A 24,276-nucleotide genomic window follows, 5' to 3' on the forward strand; every position below is an offset into this window, starting at 1 on the left:
CCCCTGCAGCTAAGGACTTTCAAGACAAGAGTGCAGTTGCATTATAGTCCCCTGCAGCTAAGGACTTTCAAGACAAGAGTGCAGTTGCATTATAGTCCCCTGCAGCTAAGGACTTTCAAGAAATGTCATCAAAACAAGATAGTGCTTAATATACAAGTAGGGATAGTCATTCATGCTAGATCAAGTACTTTTCGAAACAAGGCAAGACGAGATTTATGAAAGCAAGTGTAACATAGCTTTATTAAAAATACCACTCACATAGTTCTTCACACGTCGGGGTCGAGACAAGCCGAAGTCCTACAAACACAGGGCAAAGCCTATTGAATGCACTTTCAAACAAGTCTCTTATGTATGCAAATGATCTCGGAAAGCACGCTGGGCACTAACCAGGTCTAGGCCGAGGTTCCACACCTCCTTGCCGAGGTGTGTCCCCGAGGGCCACATGCAAGGAAAAGAGGTCGGGAACTCTGGGTTTCCCTCTGCTGATGAACATGAAGAACATGAGTGTGAAAACATGAAAAATATGAATGTTCAATCATAATCTGTCATCACAAATCTGGGATTTTCATGCTATGAGTTTGAAAACATGGACCTGGGTACCCGTACTTGGAATTTTTGTGGAAATAAACACAAAAACATGATTCTTTATGCAAGCTTTCGGATCAAAACAAGACTTTCTTGAAGAACACATGAATGTCATTTTCTCTTTCTAAAATCGAACTTCAAAACAACGCATGGCTTACAAATCATATCCGATCATGCAATGCAATAACATGAACATAAAGAACATCATGAGCAGATCAAGAATCTAACCTTAGAACACGGATCTAACGGTTCGATCTCTAGGAATCAAGCTTGAAGATCTACTTCCTCACTCTAAAACTCCTTCTTCCTCCTAGAGTTTCTCTCTCTACAAGGCAAGGTTATGATATCAAATGATAGTTTTCTTTACCCGGTTCTGGGGTTAACCCTCTGCTGAGACACGTGGCGGCGACTGGTTGGGTTTACCCTGAAAAGGTGGCTGACAGACCAGACAAAGCATGGTGGAAGGGTGTTCAACAAGTAAAGCGGTATGGGCTCTCTGACGAGGCAATGACATCAGCTAATAACAAGGCGTATTTAACAAGCTACACGGAATGGCACTCCGGCAAGGGGTGACATCGGCTAACAAAAGGACTTCGGCAACTAAGGTGACAATGACCCCGGCTAGGAAGGACAACACTTGACTAAGTTGTGCCACATCTTGGCCTAGATGCGCCACACCTTGGTCTAGGTCATACCACTCCAGGGCGAGATCACTTGGGTGCAAGGTAACATCTCGGCTAAAGTGGCAAGGCGAGGACGGAGGTCAACAAGGGGTTCCAAGATACTTCTAGACTGAGTATGACCTCGGCTTGGGATAACATCGGCTAGCATGACTCAGGCAAGGCGTGACCTAAGTTTCACATCAAGGAAGGAACAAGATAAGCGTACTACACTTAGACAAATCACAAGGCTTCAAAATAAGGCATGGATCACACTCGCTTAAGCGAAACAAGTCACAAACATACACATGCAAGCTTAACAAGCCGTAATCATACAGATGCTCATGAACATGACGAAGACATAAAATGTGGGTTCCTACACTTGTTCGCACTAAACAACAATGCTACTTCTGAATTTGCAGGTGAGTTTGCATTTGGATCACAGAGCATTGACTGAAATGAGAAAAAGGGGAAACCTGCATTTGGGCTTGGGTTTGGGTTTGGATCACAGAGCAATGACTGCAATGAGAAAAATCAAAAAACATCATACCTGAACTAGTGACCAGTAGCTTTGTGGAATCAAAACATTCCTAGAAGTTATATCTATTTGGTATGGTAGAGTCATGCTTGAACAATTGACAAACTGCTGAGTTTATTACATGCATTTGCCAGTTTTGCTCATTTATTTATTAGTAAAATGATTGCACAGTATGAATTTAATACACACCACGCATAAACACGTGCCCCAAGTTGTTATGTTATATCTATGAGCTTGTTAACAATTAATGAAAGGTTGGCCGCTATTTTGCCACACTAAATCCAAGGGATAGTATGTGTGGAGTGGCCAACATGGGTTCAATTCTGCTACCTTATGAAAATTTGTTTAAAAAAGAAAAGTAAAAGTTCTGTTAAATAAAGTGGATAGATAGGTATGCACAAACCAATCAACTTTATTTTGCTGCTCTCAAATATTTTTGTATTTCATTCTAGATTTCTCATATTTTATATTACCTACATAGAGGAAAGTGGAAACCATAAAGAAAAAAAATAAATAGCACAAGAGCCAAAGGAGATATGTTTTGTGCTAGCATACTCTAAATTGGTTGCAGGCTTGACGCCCTTTTTTCTCAAAATCAACAAACACGAGTCTCTGCTAGTTCACCTATGGGTTTATAACTCCATAGGTTAAAAGGCATGCATGGAGACTTATTTCTCATTGCTTTAGGCTATTTTATGCTAGTTCAGTAGACACCTTTCTTGCCTCTGCTAGTTCACCTATGGGTTTATAACTCCTATGGTATATCCTATGTGAGTCGGTTTGCGGACCCTTCATGGGCCACTTTTGACCCACCCATTTCTATTAGGATTTTTCTCTCATTCCTTTTTCCAACAGTGTTTCTCCCACCAACGCAAGTATGGCTGTAATTTCAAATTTCGAATTTGACCTTCATACAAAGAGTGATGCCTTTAATCATGGAGTGGAAGCATTATGTCAGACATTGGAGCAATTTCTTTGACATCTGGCTAAAAGTCTTAGCCTGTCTGAATATTAACCTTGTCTGGTTTGGGCATGACTATGGGCCTGTTAATCTATAGATTTTAGGGACTGAAGAAGTTATGCAGTCAAATAGAATTGGAATTCTTTCATTTTTTGTTTCTTTTAAAGGCCAAGAACTAAAATATAGTTTTTGAAGGAGCTTTTGTTGACTTAAGCCTAATAGTGATAGTGTGCAGAATAGTTTCAGAGAACAACTTTGATAGTTTCTCTTTTTGTTTTTGTTTTTGTTTTTTTTCTTTTTTCCCCTTGTTCTATGGAAATAAATCAGTTGCTTGCTTGTCATTTACATCTACACTGTCTCTCAAGGTAAGCCCTTATTTCTCATATCAAGATGTGTCCATACACAGCTAAAGTGGTATATGCATGATTGAAAAATACATGGTGATATAATGAGATGAGAAAGGCACACAAGAATTTGCAATGAGTTTAAAGCAAACCAGGCTCAACAACCGCTTTGGTTCGCTCACATGGGAAGGATGATTTACTGGAATTGGTAATTCTATATACCCAAAGTGACCTGAAAGGTAAAAAAATGAACAAAACTTTAGCAATACTTCAATGTGTCCAGCGATCATGACCATTCAAACTTCTCAGTGTAATCAGAAAATAAAAAGGATTAAAACATGAAAAATACCTTCGCATGTCCCGGGTTCCGCAGCACCACATGATTCACATTTTCCAGATTCAAGCGGCAAACTAAGGAACGGATTTGAAAGTTGACTAGCATGGCTTATAGGGAAATCACTATTGGATGATGTGCACTAACAAAAAAATAAATAAAAGGAATCATACCAACTTATTCAACCAGAATGGTCACAAGATCCAAAGTTGCACTTAATCAAATGCCAATTGTAGGACAATTTGTTCGGAAGGAGGTTTACATCCATCACAAGATCTAAAATATGTCTGGAACAATATTAGGACTCAAATCTTCTAGGGCCCAGTTTTTTTTTTTAAGAATTTTTAAAACTATAAATGAAAAAACACATCTGAGAACTGTTTTAGTTTCCAAAAAAAAGACAACAATTTTCAATTTCAAAATCTAAAGAAAAAATATTATTTTCAAAACAATTTTTCATTCCCTATCCCCTGCGTACCTCCTCCCTCCACTCACTGAACATTTTTTCTTAATCTCATTTTATATTTTTAAAAACATATGTATGATGTACCAAATATTGTTTTTTATTTTGTTTTATGCAAAAACAAAAACAAAAGAACAAAAACATGGATAGACAGAAAACAGGGCATTACCAAGCCCCACCCTAACAACATGAGTTTCAAAAACAGGATAAGATAGGAATTCTTTATTCAAACTGAAAAGAAAAGAAAAGAAAAGAAGCAAAAAAAAAGATTCAAAATTCCTAGTGATAATCAAACAATTCCACTAACCCCTTTTATAAAACTGAATTATGCAAGCTGAACAAATAACACCAAAAAAGAGATTATGGTCAGACTTTGTCTATGAGCATTAAGACTCTATTTACATTATCAATTACCTTGCCATGAATGTCGTTACCTTGCCATGAATGTCGTTACCTTGCCATTAAGACTCTATTTACATTATCAATTACCTTGCCATGTATCTTCTGGACTCTATTTACATTATGATAAGACTTTGTCTGTGAGCATTAAGACTCTATTTACTGAATTATTACCTTGCCATGAATGTCGTTAGTCATTTGAGCATTAAGACTCTATTTACATTATCAATTATAACTCATTTCTCAATGATTAATTCAACAATTATGTTGATAGAATATATATAAAACCATCTAAATAATAGAAAACACCTATGAAAAAAGAATATATATAAAACCATCTAATCTTTCTAATTTTCTCACTTTACAGCAACAACTAACATCTATCCGATCCGAGTTTGGATAGAAAACAAATTAATACAGTTATTACATAACATAGGTTTAACTAACATAGGTTTTTGCATAGAGAAAAAAGAAAAAGAAAAAAACAATGCCTAGTAGCCTCATTGGGAGCTTAGCTGGTTTCTTGTTCTTCATCATCTAGGAATTGACAGAAAAATGAGCATATTCTCAATGGTAGTGTAAAGAAAGAACAGAGGAAAGCTTAGCACCTAATTGCATACCAAACATAATAATGAAATGAAGATGTGAACTTGTTCATCTCCTCCAACCTTCTCTTCATTTTTTAGTACATTAGTATTGCTTTTGTTTTGCCTTAAGTGGTGATTACATAGTAGATGTGGCTCAATTATTACGCTACTGAAATTTTAGACTAGTGTTAAAATTTCTTCCCATAACATCTTACACCAAGTTCTTCCCATAAAATGTCTTAACATAACATCTTCAATTGTCCTATATTTGTTAGTTATTTCGTCTTTATTATTTTGAAAACAGTACACATCGCAGTGTAGTCAAAAGATTCACCAATTTGAGCTGTAAATTTCTAGTTAATGCCAGCTACACCATCTAACAACATACCTCTCCAGCATAATGGCAAATACCAAAAGCTCCACCTCTTTCTCCTTTAAAGCAAGGATTACCACTCAAGTGTTGCTTAAGCTTATTAGCAAAGGTCAAATCAGTGGCCTTGGGGAAATTTGAATCTTCATCCAACAAAGATATTAGCCCTATAGGTTTCTGCAAAATGCATAGCAGTGAAGCCATTAACACACAATCTACCACGCATGAAGGAGTGAATTTAAATATGAAAACCTATAATTAGGTTTCACATAACATGGTATGATCAAAAAGATGAGAACTTGGTGTATAATTATGCTTAGGAAGCAATATATTCAATCTTTTATTTTCTTTACAACTTCAGTTTATAAGAAACAATATTACAATAAGAACATGGTTTGAATTATGCATGAAAGGCTAACAAAAATAGTCAGAGACCTAGGACGACCTATGTGGTATGGCATCATATGTATATGAAATATAGTCCAATGCTCACATAGATCAGCACAAGGAACTCTGAAAAACTCGACAATGAACATGTGAGTGTGTGTGCGTGTGTGTGTTTGTGTTAAAAACAGAACTACCTTCTCAAAGAGATCCAAACACTCTTGGTTGTCTTCAAAATCTACTTTTGTCCAATCAATTCCATCTAATTCATACTCCTAAAAACAAAATAAACAAGTTGCAACATTAATATACTAAGACATTCAGTTGTCCTCATCCAAACACTGTTGATAACAGATGCAATTAAATTGGAACCTTTATTTATTAAGGTCATTAATCACAAATGCAAATGAAAGACAGGGGAAAAGAAATTAAGGAAAACCTGAATAGATGCAAATGAACTACAAATAATAATAATAACAATAATTGACTAACCATGAAAGAGATTATACAAAGCAATTCAAAATAACTATACCAATGCCATGACCCATGAGCATAACAATTCAGCGAAGTAAATACATTTCAAAATAATGCAAATAACCACAGAGGCATAGCAACATAATGACAATCATAAATGCAAAAAATCCAAGAATATATGGAAACCTAAAAGCATACTCTAAAAACATTAATTAAAACAAAAGACCAAGTTTGAAGCCATGCTCTCTCTCTCTCTCAATTAATCTATAACTAAGCTTGTTTAGTGTCCCAAATACTTGAGAAATAAAGAAATAAAATTTCAAATCCAAATCGATTCATGTAGTAATTTTCCCAAATTCAAAAGAAGAACAAACTCACAAAATTAGGCATAATCATCACAAAGCATCACCAACAAGAGTTACAGACAAATATCATAGGGTTGTGTGTGTGTGTGTGTGTGTGTGTGTGTGAGAGAGAGAGAGAGAGAGAGACCGATTGGGCGTTATGGTTACAGTGCCATTATGCTGTAGTATTCCTATCAAAAAAGGCATAGTTCCTACATATACTCCCCAAAAAATACTAAATGTAATACTGAAATTGATGTTGAACTGAGCATTCCCATAGTGAGCAGTTTAACAGTCATCATAAAATTGGCATGTTAAAATTTTCAATGTATTAAACAAAATGATATGCTAAGACTTAACCACAAACAACCCCAGCCACACTATCCCCATCCCACCAATACCTCTTCTTCCATCACCAAGGTAGAGTTCTCATCCATAAGGCAGGGTAGAACCTCCATAGTTTAAACCTTGGTACTGAAACAAGCAGATTACATGAAACTCTTCTACAACTAAAATCTATATTGATTACATCTTCGTGTCAATGACTAGCCATTGCGAAAATTAATGAAAAGAATAGAGCACACATGCATGTACCATACATAGAAAGAAAGAGAAAGAAAGCAACTCACTTACTTTTCACAAGCACCCTTCCTAAACTTTTCAGCCTGACAAATTTTTGCACCTCTGTCACACCACCTCTGTCACACCCTTCCTAAATGTAAATTTAACAATTCAAATTAAAAAAAAAAAAGGAAAAAAAAAAAAAAAAAAAAAAAAAAACTAACAAAATTAATGTCCCCTATTTATTGTGTTTTCAACATTATAAATTGAATGAATCAAGATATGAACAGGATATATAAGATATTGAATGAATCAACACTATAGATATATATATAGAGAGAGAGAGAGCAGTACCAGTATATATGTATATAGAAAGAACAAAGAGAGTGAAATTTCTACCTTGGCCCCTCCTAAGTATAATTTCTTTGCGTGAACGGAAGAGTTAGATAGGATTCTCACAATTGATAATCTTATTTGGCAGCGGCAGATTATGGTCAATTAGTGTTGTATGTATCGTGGGGTTGCGGAGTCCTTGTCTCATCTTCTTCTTCATTGTTCTGTGGCATATCAACTTTGAGTGTTGATTTTTTCTATGTTTAAAATGGTTTGGGTGCAACAAGGAAGTGTCGAGGGTGTTTTTCACAGCTGGAGGCCAGAGGCTTAGGAAGATGTAGGCTTTGGCACCTCTGTGTTTGACGTGGATGATTTGGTCATAGCGTAATTGGCATATTTTTTAGGGGGTGAATGAATTGGTGGCTCGAATGAAGGATCGGATTTTGGTGATTTTGTACAGTTGGTTTTGGGGAGAGTGTCCTAGATTTGCTTGCTTTTGTGGATTTTTACATACTCTTCGTGCTTAGGTTTGGGTTTTCTATTGATTCTTTTTCATTGTATTCTTCTTTGTTAATAATAGACTTTTATTTGTCAAAGAGAAAATAAATATCTCTATCTTGCAACTGCTCTAATATGTATAAGGGCACTCGTCAACAATCACTAAATGGTTGTAAATATCTTACCTACCCCAATTTTATGATGAAAGTACAACCCTTTTAAAACTTGATAACCACCGTCCGAAACTGGTTAATTTGCCAATTTTCAACACAATTAGACATAACCCAGGTAACTAACTATTCAGACTTTATTTATATGACCTTACTAAGATAGAAATAGAAAATCCAAAATACAAAATTAAATAAGTATACCCAATCCTTTCAAAGTAAATATGCATCCCTGCACAATGCCAATAACCCATTACAAAATCGAATCAGACCCTAGCAAATATGGTTAGAAAAAGCAGAACCCTATTGCTGAAAGAGTAGCTTCTGTCAAGTTTCTAACCCATTTTTCAACCATTAATAAGGTGCATATATCTCAACTACTGATGAGACTAACAAAAACATTTCGCAAAGTTGGCGCGACCTCCTTTGCTTTTGAGAATGCAACAAAATTGTAAAAAAAAAAAATTAAATTCAATTAATAAATAACAACAAATCCCATTTTCCTATTGTTATCCCAAGTTTTCTCACCAACCAAACAAGGAAACAACAGAAGAAGAGAACTACTGCGCTTACCTGATCTTCAACAGAAAATCCCAACGACATCACTTTCTCTGCCTATCTATCTCTGAATCCGAAGCTCAGAACGCAGTGCACAGTTGGGTAATCAAGATCCTCAAACAACTACCTGATCCTCAAAACCAATCGGATAGAGTGAAGCCCTAGAATACCCACATCATATATATGCAATCATTTGAACCGTCTCAATAGCATACAGAAGAACCACACTGAACAAAAACTGTCCCCAAACAAAACAGCGAGAGAGAGAGAGAGAGAGATGAGTCGGCCTCACAACAGGGCTCATCGAAATCAAACCTGAAAATATTACCAAAAAACAATTTTTTAAAACTATTTAAGAACAAGGGTTTTGTGATTTGAGCTGAGAAAAGGCAAATACAGAGAAATGGGTTTTTGAGTAGTACCTGTGGAGAAGACATTGTGAGAAGTGGTGGAAGAGAAGCTTAGAGACCTGAGTGATGAAGTGGGTTTGGGGTGAGTAGAAGAATAAGGGTAATTGAGGGATAGGGTAATTGACGACGCTGCTCCGACGCCGCTCGCCGTCGATCGCGATAGAGAGAGAGAGAGAGAGAGAGAGAGAGAGAGAGAGAGGGGGTGGGTAAGTAGAGATTGGGGATTTTTGGGTTTGACATTAGGGATTTTTTTGGCGGGAATGGGAAAAAGAGGGGGGGTTGTTAGGGAGCGGGAATGGAAAAAAAAAAGAGGGGGAATAAAAAAAAAAAATTTTTTTTTTAGTCACAAATAAAATTTAAATAATAAAATAATATCGTTTATTTTATTTTTATTTTTTTTTGCTGCGGGGGTTGACATCGTCAAAAAATTTTATTTCTTGTTAAAATATATATTTTTTGTAGTTAATAAATTTTGTTAAAAAAATTCCTCTTTTTTTTTAGTTACTAAGATTGCAAATTTATTTGTTTCATTTTTATTTTAATGAAAAAAAATATTATTATTTTTTATTTGGTAGAAGTAGGGGTAATATTTTAATGAAAAATATTTTTCACTAAAATAAAAGTTAATTTTCTGTAGTCAATGAAAAATATTTTTCTGAGGCCTATTTTTTTTTGTTACTAAAAATCATGAACTAATGTTTTGTGGTAGAGGAAAGGGAGCAGCAGTAGTAGTGAAGATGGTGGATAAGAGATGGTGGTGGTGATGGGGATGGCGAAAGAGATTAGTGGTGAAGTGTGTGGTAGTGGTAGTGTAAATGGAGTGGCAGGGGTGAAAGAGAGGTAATGGTAGTAGTAGTGGTAGTGGTGGTAGTGGAGTGGTGGTGATGATAGTAGTAATAGTAGTCGTAGAGGTGAAGTGGCGATAGTGGAAGTAGTGGTGGGGGTGGAATGGCGTTTGTAGTAGTGGTGAAGGTGGTAGTGGAGATGGATGGTGAGAGAGAGAAATAAGTGAGAGACAGATAGAAGAGAGAGAGAGAGAGAGAGAGAGAGAGAGAGAGAGAGAGTGGTGAGCGAGAGAGAGACAAAGTGGTCGCTAAAAGTGTATTTTCTTGTAGTGAATCGATAAATCAAGAGGGAGCTCAGTAAATAGAGAGGATGAGAGTGAGAGAGTGAGCAACGCAAACACAATGGGAAAGAGAGAGAGAGAGAAATAAAGAAAGAGATAGAGAGTGAGAGTGAGAGACAGAAAAGAGACATAGAGAGAAGAGAGATGGACGAGAGAAACAGAGAGATAGAGAGAAGAGAGATGAGCGAGAGAGACATAAAGAGAAGAGAGATGAACGAGAGAGATAGAAAGAAAGATAGAGAGAAGAGAGATGAACGAGAGAGACAAAGAAAGATGAGAGATAAGCAAGAGAGATAAAGAGAATAGAGATGAGTAAAAGAGACAGAGAGAGAAAAGAGATGAGAGAAGAGATAGATGAGTGAGAGAGAGAGACAGATAGACAGACAAACAGAAAGAGAAGAGTGATGAGTGAGAGAGAGAAAGAGAAGAGAGAAAGAAAGATGAAAAAATGAATGAAAAGATATAGACAAAGAGAGAGAGAGAGCGAAAAGAGATAGACGAGAGAGAGACAAAGAGAGATGAGCGAGAGAGATAAAGAGAAGACAGACAGAGAGAGAAGAGAGATGAGAGAGATAAAGAGAAGAAAGATGGACGAGAGACACAGAGAGAGAGAGAGACAGAGACAGACAGAGAAGAGTGATGAGTAATGAGTGAGAGAGAGAAAGAGAAGAGAGACAGAGACATAGAGAGAAAGAAAGAGACAGACAGACAAAGAAGAGTGATGAGTGAGAAAGAGAGAGACAAGAGAGACAGAGACACATAGAGAAAAAGAGAGACAGACAGACAGAGAAGAGTTATGAGTGAGAGAGAGAAAGAGAAGAGAGACAGAGACAGAGACAGAGACAGAGACAGAGAGATAGAAAGATGAAAAAATTGGTGAAAAGAGAAATGTTCGAAAGAGTAAAACAACGTCGTTTTTATTTTTTTATTTATTTTTTGTAACAGAAAAATACCGTTGCATTTATTTAAACCATTTTATGACCAGATATATATGAAGCTGTCTTAAAGCCACAATATATATATATATATATATATTTTTGGCAACGATACGTATTACAATCGCAAAAAACTCTTCTTTTTTTTTTTGCGACTGCAGTTGGTACCGTCGCAAATACTCTTTTTTTTTTTTGTGACAGCAATTTCTGTCGTCGCAAATACTCTATTTTTTGCGACGAAAGTCACATTTTTTGAGACGGCAAGTTGTGCCGTCGCAAAAAGTCATTTTTTGCGACGACAAATGTGCCGTCGCAAAAAGTTCCGTCTCATAAGCCCACTTTTCTTGTAGTGAGAGAGTGAGAAAGAGAGAGAGAGAGAGTCAGAGAGTGAGAGACAGAAAAACGAAATCTGAAATCTGTCCTAATATTTGTCCTAAAATTATAAATTAAAAATATTAAATTATCTTAAATATTTGTCCTAATATTTTTTTTACTGAAAAATATTATAATATATTTTAAAATTTTATATTCTTATATTCTTATATTATTTATATATATATATATATATATATATATATAAAATAAGAAAGAAAAGAAAGAAAGAAAATTAAAAAAAAAAAGAAGGAAAAAAATTTTTTAAAAAATTTTTGAGCCAGCCCAACCCGTGTTTTTTTAGTCACCAATTACTTTTATAAATCCCTCAAATTTAAATTAGAAATGTCTCCCTCCAAATTTAAATTAACAATAGTGTTTGATTATTGTTAACCGTGTATAACGTAAAAATAATTTTAAAAAGTTGAAAAAATTAATTATTAAAAAATTAAGAAAGATTTTAAAATTTGAAATAATATCAATAAGTCTTACAAATCAGATTTATTTACTCATAAGTCATGAGTGAATTTTTTTTATACACTTAGCCCTCGTTTTGATAATGAAATTTTTTTAAAACTTTTTAAATATATGTTTTGTGTCTGTGAAATGATTATTTCATTAGTACTAGTAATAATATTGAAAAATTTACTAAAATGATAAATAATTGGGATATTTTGTCTTTTATTTGTGAATTTTGATTTATTCTTAATTTATTAGTGTTATTGAAATATGATGATGTAAAAAGTATAAATAGTTTAATTGTACTTTTTAAAAATAATAAATTTATTATTAAAAATTAAATTCATCAGACTAACCTGTAACTATGCCTTTAAATTTTTGCAATGTAAAACTATCGACAAACAGACAATAACAAGTTGCCCATTTTAGAATTTAATTTCTTTTTATAATACAATTATTACATTTTAAAAATATTAATTTATCAAAATTACCTTTTGATAGTATATTTTTTTAGAAATATCAATTGTCATAATTGTACTTTTTGTATTATTAATGGATTTAAAAAAAGGACAAAATAAGAAATTCATATTATTTTAATAATCAATTTTTAAAAAAAATTAATATTTTGAGATAATAAAAAATAAAATAAGATATTAATATTTTTGGATGGTGGGTGTACAACCTCTTCATAAAAATAAAAATAAAATAAAATAAAATAAAACAACTATTTTGTTTAGTCAAATTTTCAAGTGGAGACTAATGGTATTGTTGTTAATAAAATAAAATACTATTTTGTTAATTTTTTTATTTTCATTCGGCTACCAAGCAATTTAGTAGCCAAAAGTAGGCCTACAGCGACTAAAATTTGCTTAAAATATTTTAAAAAGTTGAAAAAATTAATTATTAAAAAATTAAGAAAAATTTTAAAATCTGAAATAATATCAATAAGTCTTACATTTTACACACTTAGCCCTCGTTTTGATAATGATATTGAAAAATTGAAAAATTTATTTAAATGATAAATTATTACATTTTAAAAATATTCATTACATTTTAATAATATTAATTTTTCATTACAACCCTACAGAAATTAGCATTACCTAAAGGAACACCTTACCATTATTAAACAATCGGCTACCAAACTATTTAGTAGCCAAAAGTAGGCCTTTGGCGACTAAAAAGCAATTTAGTCGGTGAATCCCAGGTTTTTGGCGACCAAAATTTTGGTCGCCAAAGGTATTTTATAATTTTTTTATTTTTATTCGGCTACCAAACTATTTAGTAGCCAAAAGTAGGTCTTTGGCGACTAAAAAGTAATTTAGTCGGTGAATCCCAGGTTTTTGGCGACCAAAATTTTGGTCGCCAAAGGTATTTTATAATTTTTTTTATTTTCATTCGGCTACCAAAATATTTAGTAGCCAAAAGTAGGCCTTTGGCGACTAAAAAGTAATTTAGTCGGTGAATCCCCAGTTTTTGGCGGTATTTTATAATTTTTTTATTTTGATTCGGCTACCAAACTATTTAGTAGCCAAAAGTAGGTCTTTGGCGACTAAAAAGTAATTTAGTCGATGAATCCCAGGTTTTTGGCGACCAAAATTTTGGTCGCCAAAGGTATTTTATAATCTTTTTTATTTTCATTCGGCTACCAAAATATTTAGTAGCCAAAAGTAGGCCTTTGGCGACTAAAAAGTAATTTAGTCGGTGAATCCCCAGTTTTTGGCGACCAAAATTTTGGTCGCCAAAGGTATTTTATAATTTTTTTTATTTTGATTCGGCTACCAAACTATTTAGTAGCCAAAAGTAGGTATACAGCGACTAAAAGAAATTTTGTCGCCGAAACTTGACATTTGGCGACCAAAAGTTTGGTCGGGAAAGATTAAAAATTAATTTTTTAATTTTCATTCGGCTACCAAATAATTTAGTAGCTAAAGGTACCTTTATGGCTACTAAATTTTTATTTAGTCGCCAATTGTCATATGTTTAGCTACTAAAAATTGTTTTAGTCACCAATTGTAATATCTTTAGCTACTAAATTTTTTTTAGTAGCCAATAATCAACATTCCCCTACTAAAAAAAATTAGTAGCTAAAAAGTTGACTTTTGCCGACTAATATTATTTTTGGTAGCCAATTCCGTGACTTTTGGCGACTAAATTAGTTTTGGTAGCTAAAAGTGGTCGGTAAAAATGCTTTTTCTTGTAGTGTTAGACAGTGTGAACGAAAATTTAAATTCCAAAACAAGGCACATAATTTGGACAAACTAAGGCCTCGTTTGTCAATAGACCACTATAAGTTATCATATCACTCTCTCTACTTTTTTACATATTTTTTTTATAAAAAGTCAAAAAAATAAACAAAATTAGCCAATTTCCAATGAGCTCTAAGTTACATTTTATGAGTAGAAGTATTCTTGTCAGAAAATTTATCAAAGCTGCAAGCCTGCAAATGAAAAAATATTACAGCAATCATGTAATTGTTAGTGTGTGAGTGATTTTCTGATCACACTGCCCGCTTAGTAATCAGCTAGAGAGCACTGGTAGAATAGATGGCTTCAGTTATCCTGCAACAGAAAGAAAAGGCTCCGGCGGTGGCTCCTCCACACAGGGGCACTCCGACGATCAAGTCAGTATATCTCTCAAAGATAATCAAGTGCTAAACTCACTGCTCAAAGCATAAATTGCGTACCTTAGACCCACGGGAGTGCCTTTCTTTTATAGTTTACTTAATCCTAGTCCCACTAGAAGCCTGACTTCTATGGATTCCTGTTCAATACTTACCCTGGACTCTTCAAGAGATAAAGATAAACTTTCTAAAAGCTTTATCCTTATCTTGGCTAAATCTCCTCTTTATTCTAAGACTCTTGTCCCTTATCTTTTATCCTCTTATCTCGGATTCCGATATCTTCGGAGATAACCTCGGCCTTGCCGAGATAACCTCGGCGTCACGACCAGGACACGTGGCACCTTGACTGACACGTCGGCGTCACCTTGCCACGTGTTGGTACTCAGAAAATATATCCCCACAACTGCCCCCTAGGTTTTATTACCTCGGCATTCTGAGGTGATGGAACCTATATCATTCCATTTTTCCAGTACGTCGATTTTCAGTATCTCAACCGAGATCATAATTTTGGCCGATATCTTTTTATTGAAGAACAAGAATTTCAAGAACCCTTCCACGCGTATGAGCTGTCATACACCATAATTCAATCGTTTTTAACCACGCGTTCCTTTCTTACTGGTTCGTACCTGTGACGCGCCCATAAGCCGTCTCTTTCTCACGTGCGCCGTCTGACGTATGCATTCTTCTAGGTGTATTGATTATTTTTGCCGCCGTTTTCATTTTTGACAAAAACTTTTCCCCCCTTTCTTCATTTTTCCACTTTTGCGTCTGATTTCTCTTGCTTTTTCTCTCTCTAAACTCTTTCTTTCGAATCTGCCATTGCTTAAGCTCCAAGCTCTGCAGTTGTCTCCCGTTCTCCCTTCCTGTGAAGCTTTCGTCGTTCTCGTTACATCCGTAACTGTCGTCTGACTCCAGCAATCTTCATACCGGCTTCACTTTTTTCTGGTAAGCTACTGTTCCTTTCGTTTTCAATTCTGTTGATATTCTTCATTACTTGTTGCCTTTACTGCATCTGTTGAAACTTTTAATTTGCGATTCATACACCTGAATGTGTCCTTCCCATGATTGTGCCCTTGCCTATATCTTGAACACACGCATTGTTTCACTACTTCCCTGTATCTTTGTCACTAATCTTGGCCCTGTATTTCTTGTATTTTTTATGCTCTTGATAAACCATCTCTGTCCTTGATTCTGAAATTCCATTCTTGCTTTCTATTTTTTGTTTCTTTTCCAGATCAGTGCCTTTTCCAGATCTGTGCCTTTAATCTTCATCTCCATAGTTTTAGGTTTGGGATTTGTTTGTAAAACCCACGATTTAGGGCAAAACTGAAACATTCCTTACAAATTTCTGTATCAGTCCAAACCTAGGTTTTTGTCGAGGCCCCATCAATAAGAAACATCTTCTTTCTGAATTTCAACCCTTCTAATTCAGGCCGATATCATGGGTATGTGGAGACATAGGGTAGATACCCCGACCAAACTTGATTATTTTAGGCAAGAGTTCTCCATCCCTGCCGATGTCCATCTGAGGCTGGCTGGGGATGATGACTCCATCATGCCTACAGAAAACTCTATGCCCTTTCCCATTGTAGCTTTTACTGAGTGCGAACTCCGGCTCCCACTCAACATCCTTTTTCGTGAGATTCTTCACTTTTATAAGTTGAACCCCATGCAACTGGCAATCAATTCCTATCGAGTGATCTTTGGTGTCATAGCCTTAGCTAAACAAGAAAACGCTAGGATCACCCTAGCCGATATCCAGTATTGCTATACCATGTGTGCCCTTAATTTGAAAGAAAAATGCTACATTTATTACCTTAAGCCGAGGTCTACAGAATTTAAAATCGTAACCGACCTCCCAGACTCCAACAAGGGGGCTGGTGATGACTATCTCATTACCTCGGGAAATTGAGAGTTTGCTCCAGACGAGGACATCCATCTCTACCCTCTTCCCCGATCAGTTTTAGAGGGCAAGGGTAAGAGCCCAGTATTCACCTTTGCTTGTTTTCTTTCGAAGTCTTAAATACTTTGTCTGTTTCTGACATCTGTTCTTCTTGCAGCTGTTTGTCAGCCACCGAAAAATTTTCGCCAATCCTTTGTCCCAAGTAAGGATTTGAAGAAACTTCTGGACTTGTCAGTCCATAAGAGAAAAGCGTATGTGCTTCTCAATTTTATTCCATCATACAAGTCGACTTTGCCCGACGTTCCCAAAAGGAAGAAGAAAAGCCTTTCTCCAACCTCTGCTACAACTCCATTGACTACATCCACATCACGAACAGATCAAGGATCAACATCCGATCCAGCTGATCAGCCATCAACCTCAACTCCATACTTGGTCCCGATATCAGAACGAAAACGTCGGCGGCGACTTGTCCTTACTGCCAAGATGGCCCGCCCTAAGCCTGTTGCAAAAGATCTTCTGGCCAGTATTCCATCATCTATTGATGAGCAGCCAACACAAACCCAACCTCCATCAAAGCCGAAAAGAATAAAGAAGGCTCAACCAAAGCCTAAGGTAACTCAGGTTCAGTCAGAAGATACCCTGCCTATCTCAAAGTTGGTGGAGAGTGACAAACCTCAACCCTCTGCTGGGAAGAGGCGCACGAAAACCCAGCCATCAGAGTCCCCAAAATCTAAAAAACCGAGGTCTTCGTCCGCTATGCCTTCAGGATCCAAGAAGAGCGATGCCCCTTGGTCCCCAAAAATTACTCTGGAGGACAAGCCAGTCTTGGCTACTGACAGTGCCGACGACATCAATGTCGGCGTAGCCCTAAGCACAGCTCTGCTCCTTCCCGGCGACCTTGACCGCAACGCCGAGTTGAGCGAATACGAGAATTATGCATTGATGCTTCAACGCTCCGTTCAAGTAAGTGTCTTCTTCTTGGTAATTTTCTTCTTTCTGTTTTGTATTTAGAAAATTTTGTGCTAATTTTTGCCTTGTGTTCTTTCAGGCAATCCAGCATGCCCACTCTTTTTCTGTTCAGTCCTTTGAAAATCGGCAAAAGCTGGCCGACATGAAGAAAGAGTTCTCTTCTCTCCAAAAGATCAATAAGGGCCTTGAATCAAAAATGAAGAAGCTGGAGGATCAAGCCGAGGCTGCAATTAAATCTCAGAACAATGCCGAAGAGAAGGCTGAGGCTGCTGAGGCTATCAGGAAAGTGGCTGAGTCCCAAAGAAAGGAGGCCGAGGAGAAGATGGTCCAAGCCGAGAAAGAGCTTCAAGAGGCACTGGTCACCAAAGAAGCCGAAATAAAAGACACCGATGAGAAGGCGTATGCCCAAGGCATGGCCGACGTCACAGATGCTTATAAACAGCAAGTGAAGGAGGCATGCAACAAGGGTTTTACCCTTGGTTGGATGTCTCTTCTGAAGAAACTTAACGTCCCAGAGGACTCGCCATTAAGAAAACCTGATGCCATTCCTCTGCCATTTCCTCCAGTTCAACCTCTAAATCAAGACGTCAGTGAATCAGAATCCGAGGAAAATGATGAGGATGAGGATCAGGCCTTGGTTAGAAAATCCAAGGATGCTGATGGGGCCAAGTTCCCTCCCCAGAATGAACAAGTTCTAGACTTGACTCAGGATGAGGAAGGTGATAAGGTTCCCATAGAAGCTGTTCCCGAGAATGCACCAGCCGACATCTCCTCTGCGGACCAGAGTGTTGAAGAAACTCTGCAAGAAATTGATGCCGAGATAGCGGCGGATAAGGCTGCTGGGATGTCTTCTCAACAAGCAATTAATCTTCAAATTCAACCAACTAATGGAGAGGAGTCTTAGCTTCGTGTTTTTCTTTTGCTTACTTGTATTTTGTTGCTCCTTTATCTTTTGGAACAATGTATGCTTTTAGTATGGTCGATGTGCCCTTTTCTTGGTGAATGAATATAACTTTTCTTTTCTAAGTGCTTGCACTCTTGTCTTTTCTTTTTTGTCTTTGCATGATTCTATACTTAGAATATTCTACATATATAAACTCTTCCTTCTTTGTGTACCCTTCTCGGGGTGACTCACCTCAGTTATACCAACCGGTGATCTACCTCGGCAAGTTCTTGTCCTGTAAATTGCTTATAAATTTTAACAAGGATAAACATATACTGGTTTAATCTCAACTTCAACTTGTAAATTGCTACAAATTTCAACAAGTAAAGATAAACAATTATCTCGGCTTAACTTCAACTTGTAAATTGCTACAATTTCAACAAGCGTTAAGTATTACTTCGGTTTAACTTCAACTTGTAAATTGCTACAAATTTCAACAAGTGAAGATAAACAATTATCTCGGCTTAACTTCAACCTGTAAATTGCTACAAATTTCAACAAGCATTAAGCACTACTTCAGTTTAACTTCAACTTGTAAATTGCTACAAATTTCAACAAGCGAAGATAAACAATTATCTCGACTTAACTTCAACTTGTAAATTGTTACAAATTTCAACAAGCGTTAAGCACTACTTCGGTTTAACTTCAACTTGTAAATTGCTACAAATTTCAACAAGTGAAGATAAACAATTATCTCGGCTTAACTTCAACTTGTAAATTGCTACAAATTTCAACAAGCGAAGATAAACAATTATCTCGGCTTAACTTCAACTTGTAAATTGCTACAAATTTCAACAAGCGTTAAGCATTTTTGTCTTCTCTCTGCCCCCAATGTGAACCTGAGTTCCACTTGGGTTCTCATTATTCAGAAACAACATTATGCATTTTTTATCAATTCACAAGTCTTTGGAGAACTCTGCTAAAATTTTATTGATGACGTCGGTAAAAAATAACAAGGAACATCTAATGATAGAAAAATTTCAAATTACAAGTGTTCCAGGGTCTTGGCAATGCTTTGCCCTCATTATCTTCAAGCCGGTATGCTCCATTGCCCAATACCGAAGTGATTCTGTAGGGTCCTTCCCAGTTTGGGTCAAGCTTGCCCTCTTTGGGGTCCTTCTTGTTGCCAACAACTTTTCTCAGGACAAGGTCGCCGACCTGAAAATCCCTTGGATTGACCTTCTTATTGTAAGCTCTAGCAAGTTGCTGCTGGTATGCTGCGAGCTGAATTGCAGCTTTATCCCTTCTTTCTTCTAAGAGATCCAGGTCTCGGGCTAGAAGTATGTCATTAGTCCCATTCTCTACTCCCTGGGTTCTGATCCCTGGGATACCGATCTCCAGTGGGATGACTGCTTCTGTGCCGTAGGCCATGGCAAAGGGGGTTTCCCCTGTTGATCTTCTCGTTGTAGTCCGATATGCCCAGAGTACATTGGGCAACTCGTCTACCCACTTTCATTTTGCTGCCTGCAGTCTCTTCTTTATCCCATCCAAAATTACTTTGTTGGATGCTTCTGTTTGCCCATTGCTTTGGGGAAAACTTGGTGTTGAAAAGTAATTCTTTATCTTGAATTTCGCACAGAAGTTCTTGATGAGTTTGTTGTCAAACTGCGTTCCGTTGTCGGCAACTATTGCTCTTGGAATGCCAAATCTGGTGATGATGTTTCTCCATATGAAGTTCTTGACGTCCACATCTCGGATTTTGGCAAGAGGTTCTGCTTCTATCCACTTCGTGAAGTAATCTGTTGCTACCAGTAAGTACTTCCTTTGCCTAGTTGCTTGGGGCAACTGCCCAATGAGATCCATGCCCCATTGGGCAAATGGCCATGGACTGGATACAGGGTTTAGGTCAGCAGCTGGCTGGTGTATCAAAGCTGCGAATCTTTGGCATTGCTCACACTTCTTTACGTAGGCTTCTGTATCTTTTTGCATGTAGGGCCACCAATACCCCTGGATAATGGCCCTGTGAGCTAGTGATCTGCCCCTAGCGTGGCTTCCACAAATCCCTTCATGAATTTCGTATAGAAAATCTTCCACCTGCAAAGGGTGTATGCACCTTAAAAGGGGGCCAGTGAAGGACCTTCTGTAAAGATGTCCGTCCGCTGTCAGATTGAATCTTGCCGACTTCAATCTGACCTTGTGTACTTCCTTATGGTCTTCTGGCAGTTTTTCTCTTTTAGGAATGCAACAATTACATCCATCCAGCTTGGTCCCAAGTCCACACAAATTGCTTCTTGTTCTGTGATCGGTTGTTCTATACTCGGGCTTAACAGATAGTCAATCATTATTGTCCTTGTTTTTCCAATTTGCATTGAGCTTGCCAAGTTGGCCAACACGTCGGCGTGGTTGTTATCATCTCGGCTAACTTGAAGAAGTCGGCAGTTGCGAAATAAGGTTGCCAGCTTGATGACTTTCTTTGCGTATACCGACATTCTCTCATCTCGGGTTGCGAACTCTCCTGTTGTCTGATTTACTATAAGTTGTGAATCACAAAAAATTATTACCTCATCTGCTTCTGCTACCACTGCCAGCTTTAGTCCTGCATTAATGCTTCGTATTCTGCCTCATTGTTCGAGGCCTTGAACCTTAATCGAATAGACTGTTCCAATATCTCTCCATCGGGAGATATTAACACTACTCCTGCCCTTGCTCCTTGCCGGTTTAAGCTCCCATCGACAAACAGGCGAAAGGAGTCATCGATGTAAATGCTGCAGGGTCTGAGTTTTTCCTTTCTTTGTTCTCTTGCCTTTGGCTGGGCTTCTCCTTGTTTGCTTAGACATTGTTCATCTTGGCTCAATGGAGCCCGATGTTTGATGGATTCTGTCGTGAATTCGGCCACGAAGTCGGCCAAAACTTGGCCCTTAATTGCTGTTCTCGGCCTGAACTCCAGGTCGTACTGGCCCAAGGCCACTGCTCATCTTGCTATTCTTCCTGTTAAGTCTCCTTGTTGTAACAAGGACTTCAATGGGTACTCTGTTAGCATTATAATCTTGTGCACTTGAAAGTAATGGTTTAGTTTCTTTGAAGCCATTATTAAGGCCAGCATCAATTTCTCTAGTGGTAGGTACATTGTTTCTGCATCGGCCAAGGTTTTGCTTACATAATAAACAACCTTTTGCTCCCCTTTTTCCTGTCGGATTAGCACTGCACTTACTGCGTATTCTGAAACTGCTAAATATAAAAACAGTTCTTCCCCAGGTTCAGGTGTTGAAAGGACTGGAGCCGTGGTCAGATATTTCTTTAGGTCGGACAAAGCGGCCTCACATTCCTCAGTCCATAGGAAGTCCATGGCCTTCTTCACCAGGTTGAAGAAGGGTTTACATTTGTCTGAGCTTCTGCTGATGAATCTGTTTAGGGCTGCGGCCCTTCCAGTTAGTATTTGCACTTGTTTTGCCGATGTCGGGCTCTTCAACTCTAGGATGGCCTTAATTTGATCTGGGCTGGCCTCAATGCCCTTTCTTGTTACTAGGTACCCCAGAAACTTACCTGATCCAACTCTAAACGCGCACTTCGATGCGTTGAGTCGGAGCCGGTATGTTTTGAGTATATCAAAGACTTCTTTTAGGTCGACGAGATGACCCTTAGGTTCCTTGGTCTTCACGACCATGTCATCGATATAGACTTCTACTGTTCGGCCAATCAGGTGTTTGAACATTTTGGTTACCAGCCTTTGGTAAGTTGCTCCTGCGTTTTTCAATCAGAAAGGCATTACCCTGTAACAGTACATGCCTTTTGGGGTGATTAATGCAATTTTTTTTTCGTCTAGGGGGTACATGGCGATCTGGTGGTACCCTCTGTAGGCGTCTAGAAAACTCATTCTTCCATACCCTGAAGTGGCATCTACTAGCTGGTGAATTTTGGACAGGGGAAAGCTGTCTTTGGGACAGGCTTTATTGAGGCTGGTAAAGTCTACACAGACCCTCCATTTTTCGTTCTTTTTCTTTACCACCACTGTATTGGATAGCCATGTTAGGTAGTGTACTTCTCTAATGGCCCTGGCCTCCAGAAGTCTGTCTACTTCTTCTTCTACTGCTTCGACGTGTATCAACGTCGGTCTCCTGGCTCGCTGAATTACAGGTTTGGCCAACCTGTCAACGTTCAATTTGTGGCATGTGACCTCGGGGTCAATGCCAGGCATTTCATAAGGTGTCCAAGCGAACACCTCTGTGTTTGCTCGCAGAAAAGTTTCCAGTTCTCTTTCTTCTTCTTCGGCTAATCCCGAGCCGACAAGAAAGAATCGTTCTTCATCATCCTCCTGGACGAGGATTTTCTTCAGTGCTTCTTCACTTTTCTCGGCTGGCTCTTTGCCGACATCATCTAGGACCTTTATGTCCTCGTCTTCAATCTCTGCCTTTTCTGGCTCTCGAGTGTTGCAGGTGGATTTCATTGCTGCCATGGAGCAATTCTTTGCCTGCAGTTGATCTCCTCTGACTTCTTCAATCCCATGCTCTGTTGGGAACCGTAGTAGTTGATGCAACGTTGAGGGAACTGCCCCCATTGCATGCAACCATGGCCTTCCCAAGATGATGTTGTATGGCGAAGGCGTGTCAATCACCATAAATTCTGTCCTGATCTTCTTAGTGTCGGCTTGTACTTCCAAGCTTGTTACGCCCAGTGGCCACGTCAGCGTTCCATTGAAGCCGACCATCGGGCCATTGGATTGCTCCAAGTCATCAGGATGAAGGCCCAGCTCCTTGTAACATCTAACATGCATGATGTCGCAAGAGCTGCCTTGATCAATCAGGATGCGTTTCTGTAGACGTCCCCGAACACCCCGGGAGGCACGAGCTCCTGTTCTGTTCATTTTGGGGTCACTACAGCTCAGGACTCTCAAATTTGTCACGGTTCTAAGTCTGAACCAAAGAGTCCAAATCCGGCAAATCGTTTTGAGAAAAACAGATTTTTGAAAGAAGTGCCAAACATGGACTGCTTTGCCAGATACAGAGTCGCCACCTAAATGTTTTTTAATGGGAAATTTAGGAAACCCTGACTCGGTGCCAAAGGCCACGTGTCCGTCATCACCAAAGTTGCCTCGGCTCAGGAACTTGGGTAAGATTGGGGAAGGTCACTTCGTGAGCACCCCCGCTCGCCCGATCAAAGATCGGCCTCTACTAACCATGATATCTATTTTTGAAAACATTGTGAGTTCTTATTCTGGTTATTAACCTAGGTTACTATGTGATGCGCACAGCATACAAGTATAGACTGGATCGCCTGAATTGGAACAAAACATTTCATGTTTGTTTATCTGAAAAATGGTTTGCTACTCGCAAGTAGGCTTAAAATGCAGATTTTGCCACCCTCGGGTGGGCTTAGAAAAGATGGTTTTGCCACTATCTAGTGGGCTTAAAACTCACAGTCAATGATTTGTTCCAATTTAAACAACCCAACCTTCACCCACAGGCATTCAGGCAGTTATATCACACAAGCAAATAGCCTCATGGTAAGCATGCTATCATGGCATTCACTCGCACGCATGCAAGGATGCTAAAGCATAAAGCTTACCGGGTACTTCAAGCCAAAAAAGAGACTACATTAGAAATCATGCATGACCCTAAGTATACAGACATGCCTAATGCAACACATGTAAAAATGCAAACTATAGCAGGCTCGGCTATTCTAAGATGGCATATGAAATGCTATAACTATCATGTATTCAATTTAGAATTGAAAAATACAATGCAGTTAGTATGATGCGCCGAGCCCGGTGCATGCAATACAGATGAATGATGCAAACATGCTGTCATACTGTATGCTAATTGAAACATGCCCTAATCTAACCATCAAAAGCGGATAAATAAAAGGGAGAAAGACGTGGGGTAGGAAGACACACAACACACACACGCACACTTATTACAGTTGTGCCCTCGCGTAGAGGGTCCGAATTATACAATCCTGAATAAAAGAATATTACAGTCCAAATAATACAGTCCAAATAATATACAAATTCCTAATTAATTAACAAATCAACTAAGAAAATAAA

General features: G+C 37.9%; 1 long non-coding RNA gene across 1 annotated transcript; it reads right to left on the minus strand.

Moving 5' to 3' along the window:
- Window positions 1–1,653: 1,653 nt before the first annotated feature.
- On the minus strand, window positions 1,654–9,157 carry LOC114293207 (uncharacterized). The gene is made up of 8 exons (XR_014338349.1): window positions 8,982–9,157; window positions 8,575–8,874; window positions 7,076–7,154; window positions 5,822–5,899; window positions 5,259–5,417; window positions 3,437–3,563; window positions 3,270–3,319; window positions 1,654–1,763 (listed from the first exon to the last, which is right to left on the minus strand). It is a non-coding gene; the product is annotated as an uncharacterized LOC114293207 (long non-coding RNA).
- Between the last annotated feature and the right edge of the window lie 15,119 nt (window positions 9,158–24,276).

This window comes from Camellia sinensis, chromosome 8, assembly GCF_055761805.1.
Source record: "Camellia sinensis isolate YWXY chromosome 8, ASM5576180v1, whole genome shotgun sequence".
NCBI lineage: Eukaryota > Viridiplantae > Streptophyta > Magnoliopsida > Ericales > Theaceae > Camellia > Camellia sinensis.